Source organism: Triticum urartu, chromosome 4 (assembly GCF_003073215.2).
Source record: "Triticum urartu cultivar G1812 chromosome 4, Tu2.1, whole genome shotgun sequence".
Lineage (NCBI taxonomy): Eukaryota > Viridiplantae > Streptophyta > Magnoliopsida > Poales > Poaceae > Triticum > Triticum urartu.
This window is the reverse complement of record NC_053025.1, coordinates 614,126,418-614,141,790: the sequence shown is the minus strand read 5'-3', so window position 1 is coordinate 614,141,790 and position 15,373 is coordinate 614,126,418. Positions and strand designations below refer to the sequence as shown.

Genomic DNA, 15,373 nt, shown 5'->3' with positions numbered 1-15,373 from the left:
TTTGGATCCCCGGACAATTTCCGAAGCGAAGAGTTAATCTTCGATATAGTCCCGTTTCGCAGTGGCTATCACGCCCTGCTCGGACGAACCGCATTCGCAAAGTTCAATGCGGTGCCGCACTACGCATATCTCAAGCTCAAGATGCCAGGCCCTCGAGGAGTAATCACGGTCAACGGAAACACCGAACACTCCCTCCGTACGGAGGAGCACACGGCGGCTCTCGTAGCAGAAGTACAAAGTAGCCTTCCTAGGCAATTCTCCAGTCCGGCCGTTAAAAAGCCAGACACTGCCAAGCGCGCCCGGAGTAACCCACAGCAGGACCGCCTGGCACACTCTGAACAAGTGTAACAATGCGGCCCCAACCCCAGCCCTCGCGTACATAACTACGCCCTTGAAATACCATGGGCATAGGGGAAGGGGCACAATAATAGCATGCCCAAAATACGGCTTAAAACGTACTAGGGGCTGCCGGATTCATTTTTTAATTTTTACTTTCAGGACTCCATACTTCGGACGACCTGTTCGGCAATTCGACTGCCGCACAAACGATGCAAGCTCCAGGGAGGCAGACAAGCCATGCCGCATTATGGAACTCCCAGGTGGTCTCTGTTACGAGCGGTACACCTGTTTTAAATACAATTCCGCGGCCTGCCCCTGGTCAGGACATACTAAATAGTCCAATATCTTTTGCTTACCGCACTATTTGTATCATTCGGCTTTGATAAATAGCCTCTCTATAAACAATGCATAGCTTTCTGTCTATTTTTTGCATTATCTTCTTTTCACATATATGTTTACTAAATGACATGATTGCACCCGTACACCATGGTACGGCAAACACGCCAGGGGCTTCAGTACCCCTCATAATGGTGTGAGAAGTCCGTACACTTTCACAAGTGTGGCACCCCGAACTTATAGCACTATATGCATTGGCTCCGAATCATGATTTGGGTCAATAGTTGGGTTTGCCCGGCTCCTATGTTTTGGTGCCTTACGTTCCGCTCTATCGGCTAAGGTAGCACTAGGAGAACCACTTCGATTGTGCCCCGGTTCAGCTGGGTTAAGCACCTCAGTGGAGAAAGCTAAAACTGACTGTCATGATGTGGCGAGAGACCGGTCGCTGTTCGAGAGGTTTTTCGGGTCCCTAAAGGCTTATGCCGCTTCGAGCGAGGAGCTGGCTTTGTCCGGCCAAGGCGTGGATAGCGCCCCGAACTCGGTCTTCCGAACTAGGGGCTTCACCGAAATTTAAAATTATAGAGTTCTATGGCTAAGTGAGAGTGTTCAAGAATTATAGTCCGATTGCCTGGTTCGTTGTGCTGAGCGCCTCCCTCGAAGGACCCAACTATGGGAAAAAGAGCGCTCAGGTTTATCCCAAACACCCCAGCACTAGTGGCATGGGGGCAGAAGCCGACGACTGGCCATCTCTCAATTTTTGATAAACGGCCACACAGAAAGTAATATTTTAAATTCAATAAGCATTGCTTGGTGCATATGAACAAGTTTTCAGCGCACAAGATAAACACGAGCGAGTTCATTCAAAAATTACATCCTTGGTACATTCATCCGCCACAAGGCGGGCACCCGCAAGAACATCCTTATAGTAGTTCTCGAGCTTGTGATGCTCCTTCCCCGGCGGCGGCCCGTCCGTCACAAGCTTCTCACCGTCCAGCTTACCCCAGTGCACCTTTGCACGGGCAAGGGCCCTACGGGCACCTTCGATGCAGACGGAGCGCTTGATGACCTCGAGCCTTGGACAGGCCTCCACCAGTCGCCGCACCAGCCCGAAGTAGCTCCCAGGCAGGGCCTCCCCGAGCCATAGCCGAACTATGAAGCCCTTCATGGCCTGTTCGGCCGCCTTGTGGAGCTCGACCAGCTGTTTCAGCTGGTCGCTCAAGGGCACAGGGTGTCCGGCCTCAGCATACTGAGACCAGAACACCTTCTCCGTCGAGCTGCCCTCTTCGGCTTGGTAGAATGCGGCGGCATCGGATACGCTGCGGGGAAGATCTGCGAATGCCCCTGGAGAGCTCCGGATTCGGGTAAGTAACAAGTACTTTACTTTTATACTTCTGCTTTGCATAAAGAATGCCTTAGCCGCCGCTATCTTTTTCATCTCCTCCAACTCTTGGAGGGCCTTTTGGGCTTCGGCCTTGGCAGACTTGGCAGTCTCAAGGGCCGCCGCGAGCTCGGACGCTTGCGTCTTGGACTCAAGCTCCAAACTCTCATGATTTTTCATGAGAGCCTGAAGCTCCTGTTGCACCTCGCCGACCTGGGCCTCAAGTTTCTCTCGCTCGGTGCACTCCGCGACCGTTTTCTTTTCGGCCTCGGACAACGCCTGCTTGAGGGTCGCCACCTCAGTCGTGGCCCCTACAATAAGTAGTACAATCCTGTTATTTTTTGCAATCATGTCTTTTTATAGGCACTTTTTCTGTAAGGTATTTCTTACCTTCTTTCTCCTCGAGCTGCCGTTTGGCAAGGCTGAGCTCTTGCTCGGTCCGCTCGAGGCCCTGTTTCAGGGCACCCACCTCCGCAGTCAGTGCGCCGGTGGCTAGCAGCGAAGCCTGCATACGCATATTGACTGTTTGTTGTTAGACTCCTGCGAAATTTAATAGATCCTCTATTCGGCTTTTCTTTCCGAACGCCAAACAGAGCATCAGGGGCTACTGTCTATGCGGTTATATTTTTACATATTTTGTACTTACCTCAAAGCCTGTTAGAAGGCTAGCGCAAGCTTCACTCAGTCCGCTCTTGGCGGACTGAACCTTCTGGATCACCGTACTCATAATAGTACGGTGCTCCTCGTCGATGGAGGCGCCGTCAAGCACCTCCAGCAGATTGTCCGGCACCTCCGGTTGGACGGAGACTGCCGGCTCAGAAGGCTTACTCCTCTTGGAAGGAGTTCGCCTACCGCGGTCCGGAACTGTTCTAGATTCCAGTGCGGTGTCCGGCTCAAAGCCGGACTTGGAGCCCTGGGGCGTCTTGTCCCCTTTACTCCCGGGGTCCGGGAGGTTGCCTTGTGGCTCCTCCAGGACCACCTCCTCCTGCCCCGGAGCTCGTCGCGACGCCCCTTCGGCGTCGTCCGCGGTGCGGGGGGAGACAGCGGGCGGAACTGAGTTCATGTCCGATGAATTTAGGGAGCCGCTCGACGACTCGTCGAGTCTGGCCCGGGGCGGGCTGCATAATTATATTCGACATTAGGGAAAGCTGTGCAACAAAGGAACGTCATGAGTTACTCTAATATCCGAACTTACAATTTCGCCGGACGCTTGGCCCTGTCTGGCCACTCCTCTTCGTCCTCTTCAGCGTCGGGGGAGTAGTCCGGCGGAGGGGTCTTCCTCTTCCTGGACCCTTCGGCCTTCCCCGTTGGGGCGGCCTTCCTTTTCTTTCCTTCCCCTGCTGGAGGGGGAGAGGTTTCTTCTTCCTCCTCCTCGTTTTCACGGGAGGAGAGCGTCTCGGACTCGTCGGATGACGAGTCCGACACCACCATATTACAGGAACTCTTTCGAGTCCCCGTGGCCTTCTTCTTCTTGGCCTTCTTCTCCGGCACCACATAAGGCGCCGGAGCCAGCAGCTTCACTAGTAGAGCTGGAGCTGGGTCTTCGGGCAGCGGAGCCGGACAGTTAATCGGTCCGGATATCGCCCGCCAAGCCTGTCAAAGGTAAGGGAGTTTAGATCCCGCATAGAGTCAAACTATGAAAAAAGCTTAACATCCTGTAAAAAGTGTAGATGGCTTACCTCGCTAGCGTGACGCTGCGAGCTGTATCCGCGGTCCTCGGAAGCGGATGCGGGAGCCTCGGCGCCCTTGAATAGCATCTTCCAGGCGTCTTCGTACGTCGTGTCGAAGATCCTGTTGAGGGTTTGATGCTGCGCCGGGTCGAACTCCCACAGATTAAAATCCCGTTGTTGGCACGGGAGGATCCGGTGGACAAGCATAACCTGGATTACATTAACAAGCCGGACTGGCTTGTTCACCAGGGACTGGATGCATGTTTGCAATCCGGTCACCACTTTTTCGTCACCCCACGACAGGCCCGTCTCTTTCCAGGACACAAGCCGCGTGGGGGGTCCGGATCGAAACTCGGGGGCTGCAGTCCATTTCGGATCGCATGGCTCGGTGATGTAAAACCACCCGGATTGCCATCCCTTTAGGGTCTCCACAAAAGAGCCCTCGAACCATAGGACGTTGGCCATCTTGCCCGCCATGGCGCCTCCGCACTCCGCCTGGCTGCCGCGCACCACCTTGGGCTTGACGTTGAAGGTCTTGAGCCAGAGGCCGAAATGAGGGCGGACGCGGAGAAAAGCCTCACACACGACGATAAATGCTGAGATGTTGAGGATGAAGTTCGGGGCCAGATCATGGAAATCCAGGCCGTAGTAGAACGTGAGCCCCCGGACAAATGGGTGGAGTGGAAAACCCAGTCCGTGGAGGAAGTGGGGGAGAAATACTACCCCCTCATGGGGCCTTGGGGTGGGGAGAAGCTGCCCCTTTTCGGGAAGCCGATGCGCGATGTCCATGGACAGGTATCTGGCCTTCCTTAGCTTCTTGACTTGGCCCTCCGTGGTGGAGGAGACCATCCACTTGCCTCCCGCTCCGGACATTGCTAGAGAAGGTTGAGGTGGGAAGTGCGGGCTTGGGCGCTGGAGCTCGGGTGCGCAGGAGATGGACGGGCAAAGGAGGAAGAAGGCGTAGGTAAAAAGGTGGATCCTTATCCCCTTATATGGGCGGATGCGGTTGTGCGTCCCCACCTGCCTAGTAAAACTCGCTTGCCTCCCAAGCGCCGTGATAAGTGGGGTGGTTGGGTTACCCACGTCCGTATTGATGAGAACCCCGTAAAGGGGGGTACACGATCTCTGCTTTGACAAGACGTGCCAAGGAAACCGCCTTGCAAAACACGCTGAGGTGGAAAAGTAAAAACGATTCGAGTAAAGGACTTGGCCGTAGTGTGATGACGCACTGCGGAATACGTCAGCAGATTTGATTTGTGTTAATATTATTCTCTCTATGGAAATATGTGGAAGCTTATTTTGCAGAGTCGGACACTACTCTTGGTGTTTACAATCTTCTGTGAAGGACTTGGAGGAGGAACCCGCCTTGCAATGTCGAAGACGATTTGCGCGCCGGACTCATCGTCATTGAAGCCTGGTACAGGGGCTACTGAGGGAGTCCTGGATTAGGGGGTGTTCGGGTAGCCGGACTATACCTTCAGCCGAACTCCAGGACTATGAAGATACAAGATTGAAGACTTCGTCCCGTGTCCGGATGGGACTTTCCTTGGCGTGGAAGGCAAGCTTGGCGATGCGGATATTCAAGATCTCCTACCATTGTAACCGACTCTATGTAACCCTAACCCTATCCGGTGTCTATATAAACCGGAGGGTTGTAGTCCGTAGGAAATCAACTCCATATACGACAATCATACCATAGGCTAGCTTCTAGGGTTTAGCCTCCTTGATCTCGTGGTAGATCTACTCTTGTACTACCCATATCGTCAATATTAATCAAGCAAGACGTAGGGTTTTACCTCCATCAAGAGGGCCCGAACCTGGGTAAAACATCGTGTCCCCTGCCTCCTGTTACCATCCGACCTAGACGCACAGTTCGGGACCCCCTACCCGAGATCCGCCGGTTTTGACACCGACAGCAGCCCAGATCCTGGCTCGCGAGCCAGGCTAAGTGCGGCACGAGGTCGCATAGGCGGGTGCGACGCTAGGGCGAGGGGGGATGGCGGGAGATGGAAATCTGGCACGCCGTTCCGGCGCCAAATCTAGCCTCACCTTCTTTCACTCGCTCACCCATAGCCACTACCCCCCTTTCTTCCCTACTGCCTCACCACTGGCGGCGGCTGCGATTTCAAATCTACGCTAGAGGCGGTGGCGGCGTTTGCGGCGGATCTGGTGCTTCCCTTGTTGTTGGCCACCGTCTGGTCGACCTTGTCTGTGCCATGGCTCCCCCTACGCTGTCCTCGTCTCCGGTGCCGGTAAGCAGCACCCCTCCCCCTTTGTTAGGTCGGTGGTTAGGTCGTTAGGCTAGGTGTAGGATCAATTTCCCACTAAACAAACCATCGATGTTGACTAGGTTATGGACGCATGGATGAGGCTATTAATTCAGGCAGCAACACTAATTAGTGTGATTCAGGCATGGGTCATGTTCATGCAGCAGAGAGCTGTTCGTCGTGCTGGGAGACCTTTGATCCGCTATGGTCCATTATTTATCTGGGAACAGGAGAGGATCCAAAATCTGAACTACATCTACAACTGCAATGACGTCGAGGCTCTGTGGATGCTTCGAATGAAAAGAAAACCATTTGCTAGGCTTGTCGAGACCTCCAGGAGCAGGGGGCTGCTACAAGATAAAATCAACACCAGTGTGGAAGAGCAAGTGGCCATGTTCCTCCATGTTGTTTGATAACCCACAAGTATAGGGGATCACAACAGTTTTCGAGGGTAGAGTATTCAACATAATTTTATTGATTCGACACAAGGGGAGCCAAAGAATATTCTCAAGTATTAGCAGCTGAGTTGTCAATTCAACCACACCTGGAAACTTAATATCTGCAGCAAAGTGTTTAGTAGCAAAGTAATATGATAGTAGTGGTAACGGTAGCAAAAGTAATATTTTTGGTTTTATAGTGATTGTAACAGTAGCAACGGAAGAGTAAATAAGCGAAGAACAATATATGAAAAGCTCGTAGGCATTGGATCGGTGATGGAGAATTATGTCGGATGCGATCGATCATGCAATAATTATAACATAGGGTGACACAGAACCAGCTCCAGTTCATCAATGTAATGTAGGCATGTATTCCGAATATAGTCATACGTGCTTATGGAAAAGAACTTGCATGACATCTTTTGTCCTACCCTCCCGTGGCAGCGGGGTCCAATTGGAAACTAAGGGATATTAAGGCCTCCTTTTAATAGAGTATCGGACCAAAGCATTAACACATAGTGAATACATGAACTCCTCAAACTACGGTCATCACTGGTAATGGTCCCGATTATTGTCACTTCGGGGTTAACAGATTATAACACATAATAGGTGACTATAGACTTGCAAGATAGGATCAAGAACTCACATATATTCATGAAAACATAATAGGTTCAGATATGAAATCATGGCACTCGGGCCCTAGTGACAAGCATTAAGCATAGCAAAGTCATATCAACATCAATCTCAGAACATAGTGGGTACTAGGGATCAAACCCTAACAAAACTAACTCGATTACATGATAAATCTCATCCAAACCATCACTGTCTAGCAAGACTACGATGGAATTACTCACGCACCGCGGTGATCATCATGAACTTGGTGATGGAGGAAGGTTGATGATGACGATGGCAACGGATTCCCCTCTCCGGAGCCCCGAACGGACTCCAGATCAGCCCTCCCGAGAGAGTTTAGGGTTCGGCGGCGGCTCCGTATCGTAAAACGCGATGAATCCTTCTCTCTGATTTTTTTTCTCCCCGAACACGAATATATGGAGTTGGAGTTGAGGTCGGTGGAGCGTCAGGGAGCCCACGAGGCAGGGGGCGCGCCCCCACCCTCGTGGACAGGGTGTGGGCCCCCTGATGTGGATTCTTCTTCCAGTATTTTTTATATATTCCAAAAATAATCTCCGTTGATTTTCAGGTCATTCCGAGAACTTTTATTTCTGCACAAAAATAACACCATGGCAATTCCGCTGAAAACAACGTCAGTCCGGGTTAGTTCCATTCAAATCATGCAAGTTAGAGTCCAAAAGAAGGGAAAAAGTGTTTGGAAAAGTAGATACGACGGGGACGTATCGTTGTTGGCCATAACCAGAGGTTCGGGGTCATTCGCAACACGTTCATGAGATCAATGGAGACCATCTCCCACTAGTAGAAAAAGGGCCATTTGTCTCGGTTCTAGAGGGCCTTTAGTCCCGGTTCTGGAACCGGGACTAAAGGGTCGTTACTAAAGCCTCCCCCTTTAGTCTCAGTTCTTACACGAACCGTGACTAAAGGTCGTCCACGTGGCCGCTGTCTGGAGCTACACCTTTAGTCCTAGTTGGTAACACCAACCGGGACTAAAGGTATTTTTACGGAAAAAAATTGTTTTTTTTTTAAATTTCGATTTTCAAATTTCTGAATTATTTTCCAATTTAATCTCTAATCACCCCTCATCACTGCTCCATTTAACCTCTAATCTCTAATCACCCCTCATCATTCCAAATCATCTAACTTCCCGATCGGTCACCCATCCTCTCACTACTCCAGCCTGAGCACGCTTAACTTCCTAGTTCTATCCCCCCTCGTTTCCAAGTCTGCACTTGTTGTTTTCCTGACAATAGTAAGATGTCAATCCTATTAACCCTCAGGAGTTTAGCTTGAGCATGAAGTCACACGTTTCACTGTTTGAGTTTGAAACTATTATTCTAAAAAACAATAATTATTTAGTAACACTAATATTTCTTAAATAAGTAGTTTGACCATTGTTTGACCATAGTTTGACCAGATTTGACCAAAATTCAAAAAAATGAAATAGTTATTTAGTCACACTAATATTCTTGAATAATTATGTAGTAGCACTAATATTTCTTGAATAAGTAGTTTGACCATAGTTTGACCAGATTTGACCAAAATTCAAAAAAACTGTAATAATTATTTAGTAACACTAATATTTTTGAATAATTATTTAGTAACACTAATACTTCTTGAATAAGTAGTTTGACCAAAGTATGACCTGATTTAACCAAAATTCAAAAAAAACTGAAATTTGAGCATAATTTTTTTCCTTTTAGAATTTGAGGATTCTAAAAGTTTGCAAATAGGCCGTAGGCAATCAAAATTGAATGCGGATTTTCGTGCCGAACATTTTGATATATTATATGTTTTTCTCCGACATCGTATGCAAAAGTTATAGCCGTTTTACATTTTGCCTACACTTTTTGCAAAAGATGTCCAAATTTAAGTTTTTAAATTTTCCTAACTAGTAGATGTAGTAATATAACTACATCTCGAAGGATTTTATTTTTTGAAGTTTTTATCATTTTCTTTTGCTTTTTACAAAACTGAAAGGCGATCCACAGGGGGGGTAGAGTTTGAAAATGGGACCTTTAGTCCCGGTTTGAGACACGAACCGGGACTAAAGGGCATTGCACCCTTTAGTCCCGGTTCGTGTCACAAACCGGGACTAAAGGTCTAATCTTTAGTTCCGGTTTGAGATACGAACCGGGACTAAAGGGCATCGCACCCTTTAGTCTCGGTTCGTGTCTCAAATCGGGACTAAAGGGCTCATTTGAACCGTGACTAATGCCTTTAGCCGCACGAACTGGGACCAATGCTCACATTAGTCCCGGTTCGTGACTGAACCGGGACTAATGGGCTTATCTGGCCCGAACGAAAGCCCTTTTTTCTACTAGTGTCTAGGTACTTCAAGCAGGTGCTTTTTGCTTTTGGGGAGCTTAGAGGAGAGATGATCAGGAGACCATCTGGCTGGACTCCACCCAAGATTCGCAGAAGCCCAAGATGGTATTCATACTTCAAGGTGAGCATTCACAATATACACTTTTCATGGCTTGATATGCTTGTACTGTTCAAGTTGAGCACTAACACGGGCTTGTGATGCCATTTCCAGGATTGCATTGGGGCAATAGATGGTACTCATGTCACCAGAGTTCCTAGGTCACACTATGCAGCATATAGGGGGATGAAGCACTACACAAGCCAGAATGTGCTTGCTGCTGTTGATTTTGATCTGAAGTTCACATATGTGCTGGCTGGCTGGGAGGGGCCAGCGCATGATCCTAACATTCTCAGTGACAGCATGAGTCGACCTGATGGGATCAACATCCCCGACGGCAAGTTCTACCTTGGAGATGCTAGCTATGCATGTTGGCCGGGTATTCTTCCACTCTTCAGGAAAACCAGGTACCATCTAAACGAGTTCTCTGGTAGGAACTATCCTAGGACTGCACATGAGCTGTTTAATCTCAGACACTCCAGCCTTAGAGTAACTGTTAAGAGGGCATTTGGAGCTCTGGAGAATATGTTTAAGATCCTGGATCAGAAGCCATTCCACCCATACTCCACTCAGGTTAAGCTTGTTCTTACTTGTTGCATTCTGCATAACTGGATCCCCCAGTGGGGCTTTGATGAACACGTGCCTGAGGAGGAAGAGGTCGAGCCTAACGATGTTGTTAGCTCCGGCCATGGTGTGGAGGCATTTGATAATGACACTTGGAAGAACAAAAGGTTGGAGTGGGAAGAGGCAATGTGGCTTAACAGAGGTCAGTGCAGGATTTGAAGAAGAGCAGGAGGAGAAAGAAGAAGAAGCAGTAGCAGAAGCAGAAGCAGAAGCAGAGGAAGAGGAAGAGGAAGATCTGGTAGCAGCAACACCGATGAACTATCCCCTATTTAGCCAACGGCTCTTAATAATTTGAACTATCATTTGATAGTAGTTAGAATGAACTGTCATTTGTTCAACTAGCTGGCACTACATATTCAGATTGTGTGTGGTAAGCTCACCACTAGTTAGAAGTGGTGACAACACCTTATGCAGGTTGCAATAAAACACCATGCCATATGTGCGCCTAATGCAATGCGGGCAACCAAACGCTGGGTCAAAATTGGTTGTCTCATGTAACTAGGTACATGCAGGCAACCAAACTATGTACATCGGGGGTCTTTTTTCTTGCATCCCCTCAAACCGGCTCACTAGAGCCAGGCTCGATTGGAAATGTAACCAAACACGCCCTTGTAGTGCGTGAAGGTAATTTTATCAAGGCCGGTTGCGCCGTCATCTTCGTCCAGCGTGGGCGAGTATTTCTAGTTCTAGATTTCTCAACAAGGCTCAACTAGTTCATATTTGAAGGTTCTAGATTATTGATGGCGAAGATTCATATTAGGGCTACTGATGTGCCCCCTATCTCTTAATTTGAATTAAATTCTCCATACACCAATTGCATTTAAATTTGAATTTCTATATATTGATGGAGAATATTCATACGCTCCCTTTGATGTTTTTGACATGATTGCTATTGTCTCTCTACAAGCTGCCATGGCAACTTACTGATAACAACTTAGAATTATTTTCTCTCTACAATTTTCCATGGTAGCTTTCTCATAACTACTTAGAATTCTTATCTCTCTACAATTCTCCCTAGCAATTTTTCAAAGTTATAATATTTTTGCGATGCGAGATTTTTTAAAAATTCTATACTTTTGCCATGCAACTACAATATATGGCATCTTTTTGCACATGTTCTCTAGCAGTGACATGACAGTTTGTAGGTTAAACATTCTTACAACATGGAATTTTTTAGTTCACTTACATGACAAATCGTCCCTCGCGTCGTCCGCGCCGGGCGACTCGGGAACCCTACCGCCCCAGCCACCGGCCACCCCTCGCTGACCTTCCTCCCCCCGCCGCCGCCGGAGGAGGTCGTCCCACGGCGGACGGCGGCGGCGGGGCGCTCCTGCTTGTTTCTTTTTTATTGCCTGCGCACTCTTCACCGATCCCATCGTCTGCGATCTGATCTAGGCTTGCACTCCGGCCGCAGCCGTCTACGGGTCAAGTCTGCGCCGCAATCATAGCCCGGCGCTGCATATACATGGGGCAGGATGCATCCAGATCTGCATGCAAATCCTTGGTGGCTTGCTGTTCTAGACGTGCATCCAGCTCCCATGTCCAGATCGGAAGGCAACCGACTTGCCAGATCGGTAGGCCACGACGGATGAATGCGGCGGCCTGATCATGAGGGCAGCCACACAGGATGACGGCGGCCGGTTCATGAGGCCGACGACACAAGATGGTGGCGGTCAGATCATCAGAGCACCGGCAGCAGCTCATGGACGCGGGTATGGTCCACGCGACGCCATGTTGCGACCGGATCGAGTTCGTGAGTTCTGTGGAGTCCGTGGTGTCCCCGGTAATTTGCCGCCATAGCACATGGACCACCGGGTGATAGCCACTCGCGGACGTGCGTCTGGTCCACGTGACGTAGAGTTGCGACCGGAGTAAGTTCGTGGGTGCCAAAGGAATCCATGGAGTTGCCAGAAATCAGCTGCCGCAACACATGGGCCGTCGGGCACCAAGAGTGATTGTCCCCAACAACGTGCTCAGGAGGGACATTACATGCAGACCTATGACACTCCGATTTGTTGGAATGTCGGCACCATGAGTGGATCTTGATGGCTCATGTTGACTTCGAGATTTCAAGTGATGAAGGAGGCGAGATTTCAAGTGATGAAGGAGGCGTCGTTCTTGGAGAACCTTTTTTGCAGTCCGGGTGTGGCCTCTGGTGGTGGTACTTCCTCCTATTTCGCTGATCCGTTTGGCTTTTTTTTTTCTTTTGGCTGTGTGCATCCTTGATGTCTCAACTAGCTCTTGACATTATGTTGTTGCAGAGGCCAGGTGTAATTGATATCCGCTTGATATTAATATATTCCCTTTATCAAAAAAAACTTACATGACAAATATTGTAACTTTTTAGGTCATGTGAATGTGCAATGATATTCCACATTTCCATCATGTGGACTACTTAGATGGCAAGTCTGACATTTTTCTTTTTCTACAACTTCCATGGCAAAATTTTAAGATGTTTCACATGACAAATATCATTTTACAGTTCATAATTTGTTAAATATTTTTTCCATGGAAAAAAACTTTAAAATCTTTGCAATGCATCAAATCGATTATTTTGCCATGTAGCCTACACAACAATTTTTTTTGTCATGAGAAAAATCCTTAGCTTTTGCCATGTCACAAACAATCTTTTTGCAATGGAAAAAACCTTACAATTTCTGCCATTTCACCAACATAATTTTTGCCATGGCAAAATCCTGTAACTTTTGTTGTGTAACTAACACAATTTTGTGCCATGGGAAAAATCATTACAAAATTTGCCATATCACCATATATCATGTTGTCAACACCTCTTGATTTTTGCCATGATAAAACACAAAACCTTTTCTCAAACAAAACCTAGATTGCAACTGCAAAAGTTTTTCAGTTAAGTTTTGCATGATATATATAATATTTTTCCATTAAATATTGCCATGGTCCATGGCATTTTTTTCATGTGTATATGTTTCTGTACCATGGATTTTTTTACATATTCTATGAAAATTTCATCGAGTATACAATGGCAAATTTCTAATTGTGTCATGGCAATTTTTTCCATGTTTTTTACTTTTTGTTGGCAGCGTGTAAGTAAAAGCATGTAATTTTGTGTATTGAAAGATGGCAAACTTAAGAAAATTGGTTCTATTGATATGACATTGCTTATAGTTTATTTATACATGTCCAATGGCAAATTTGTTAGAAATATCTTTGTTTTATCCTATATGTCCATTTTTTCATAATATCATAGCATTTTTTCACACTCGATTATCATGAAGTGTGTTTGAACATCATGGCAAATCATGAAATTTTATGTAATGTAAATTTTATTTTTCATAAATATAAGGTAGCTTAGTTCATTAGTGCATGAATTTCCTAGATTATTTCCAGGTAGTGTTTTTTGTGATTTCCATATTATTTTCAGGGAGTGTTTTTTTCGGTCCAGTGCATTTTTAGGCCTTGAGATAGGAGTAGTTTTAGGGCCTACAACATTGTCTTTTTTTTATTCTTCAAGGCAATGCTGTTTTTGGGCTGGTCCGCTAGAGGTGAGTTGGCAGGGGGGCGGGGGGGGGGGGGGGGGGGGGGGGGGGGGGGGGGGGGGGGGGGGGGGGATCCGTGAGATCTTATAGCAAACTAAATCGTTCATTCTCTCCCCTCTTCTTTTTTTTAGATGAAAGGCATAAAGCCCGATTTCAAATTAATGAAGCCATCAACCGGCTAGGATACATGGTGCTGATTATTACAAGGCAAAGCTTGGAGAAAAACTGAAAGATTACAAGTGAGATCATACTTCGACAGACCAAAGTGCAAACTTGCCAGTACAAAGCAAACAAGACCAAGCTGCCGGAGGTACATCGCAGACCAGAACAATGAGTACAGAGACATCCACGGGGCACCGAGCAAGCAGTGTAGAGGAGGATCGTGCCTGCAGGGAGGAAAACATTGGATGTGCCACAACCCGGGCGTGCAAATGCTAGAGAGGAGAACCAATCTCCTCTACATCCAAGCCATGCCACAACACGGGGATGCTGTAAACCGGCCAGCGGAGCACGAGCACTGCAGGGCAGCAACCACTGAAGGATAGCAGGGCACAACACCTCATCTCCACCACCGCCGGAAACCCGAGCAAGCACTGCACCGCAGCCGCCACCAACCAAGAACTGCAGGCACCCAACCCAACCCCTACCCCTACCCCTAGCCGACGCCTCCAAGGAGGACCACGATGATGGAGCGTTGTCGACGGCCGGCCAAAGCCTAGATTTTCACCTGGGGGAAATAGGGGAGGGGGAGGTGGAGGGAGGGAAACTCAACGCGCCCTCAGGAGGGGATTCGGAGCCGATGCACCACCGTCATCGAGGTCGATGTGGAATCGACCAGGGGATTCCCCCGTTCCAAGCTTCCTCCACCGCACCTGAGGTGCCAGATCTTGCAGCACAGACGCGATGAATCCAGACCGGTGAGGGGATGCAGAGCAGACGAAGGGGCCAGAGATCCGATCTGGCGGAGCCACCGGAGCAGCCCGCGACAACGAGGCACCTCCGCCGTCCAACCGCCGCCCGCACGGCCAGAGGGACGGCCAGCACCCGCAGCGCCCTCCACCGGAGAGAGCGGCGCCGCCCACCAGATCCAGGGCCGCCGCCCCGGCAACCAGAGCTCCCTGCGCGGATGCAGGGCAGCAGGGCCTCGCCACCACCTTCACGGGGGCCGCACGGCGGCCGGCGGCGCCCTCAGGTGGCAGCGGGGAAGGGGAGGCGAAGGAGAGAGAGGGCTCGGGAGGCTAGGGTTTGGTCGCCCCCGAGTCGCCCACTTGGGGCGACGCGAGAGCCTCTCTCCCCTCTTCTATATCAAATGAAGCGTTTGACTTGCCTCGTCCCCTAAAAAAATACGGACAACCAAGATCTACCTATCTGGTGATCTCTATTGCAATACCCACAAGCTTATGATGTGTCCTGATCTCACACCAACGCACACCATCTAATGCAGCGGACTCATCAAGCTATCTAACGACAAGCCCATAGCACCAACCGATATAGCTAACCTGTATCGTGCACCACATGTGCATGCTCTAGAATCCACGGCCACCACCTTCCGCTGTCAATGCATTGACCTTGCCAGGCCCTTCTGCAGTCAGACACCACCATGACACCACACAACAACACCATCCCCCGCGCACTCTGAAGCCGCGTTCATCGCCGCGAGCCCCACTACGCCAAGACCATTGTTCTGGTAGATGGAACACTGTTCCACCTCAGGGCCACTCCAGCCAACACCTTCTCCAGAACGATGCCCCT

The 15,373-nt window shown here is 48.9% G+C and overlaps 1 pseudogene; it reads left to right on the top strand.

The window, feature by feature from the left end:
- The first annotated feature begins 5,939 nt into the window (after positions 1 to 5,939).
- On the top strand, positions 5,940 to 14,863 carry LOC125555011 (annotated as a pseudogene).
- The last annotated feature ends 510 nt before the right edge of the window (positions 14,864 to 15,373 follow it).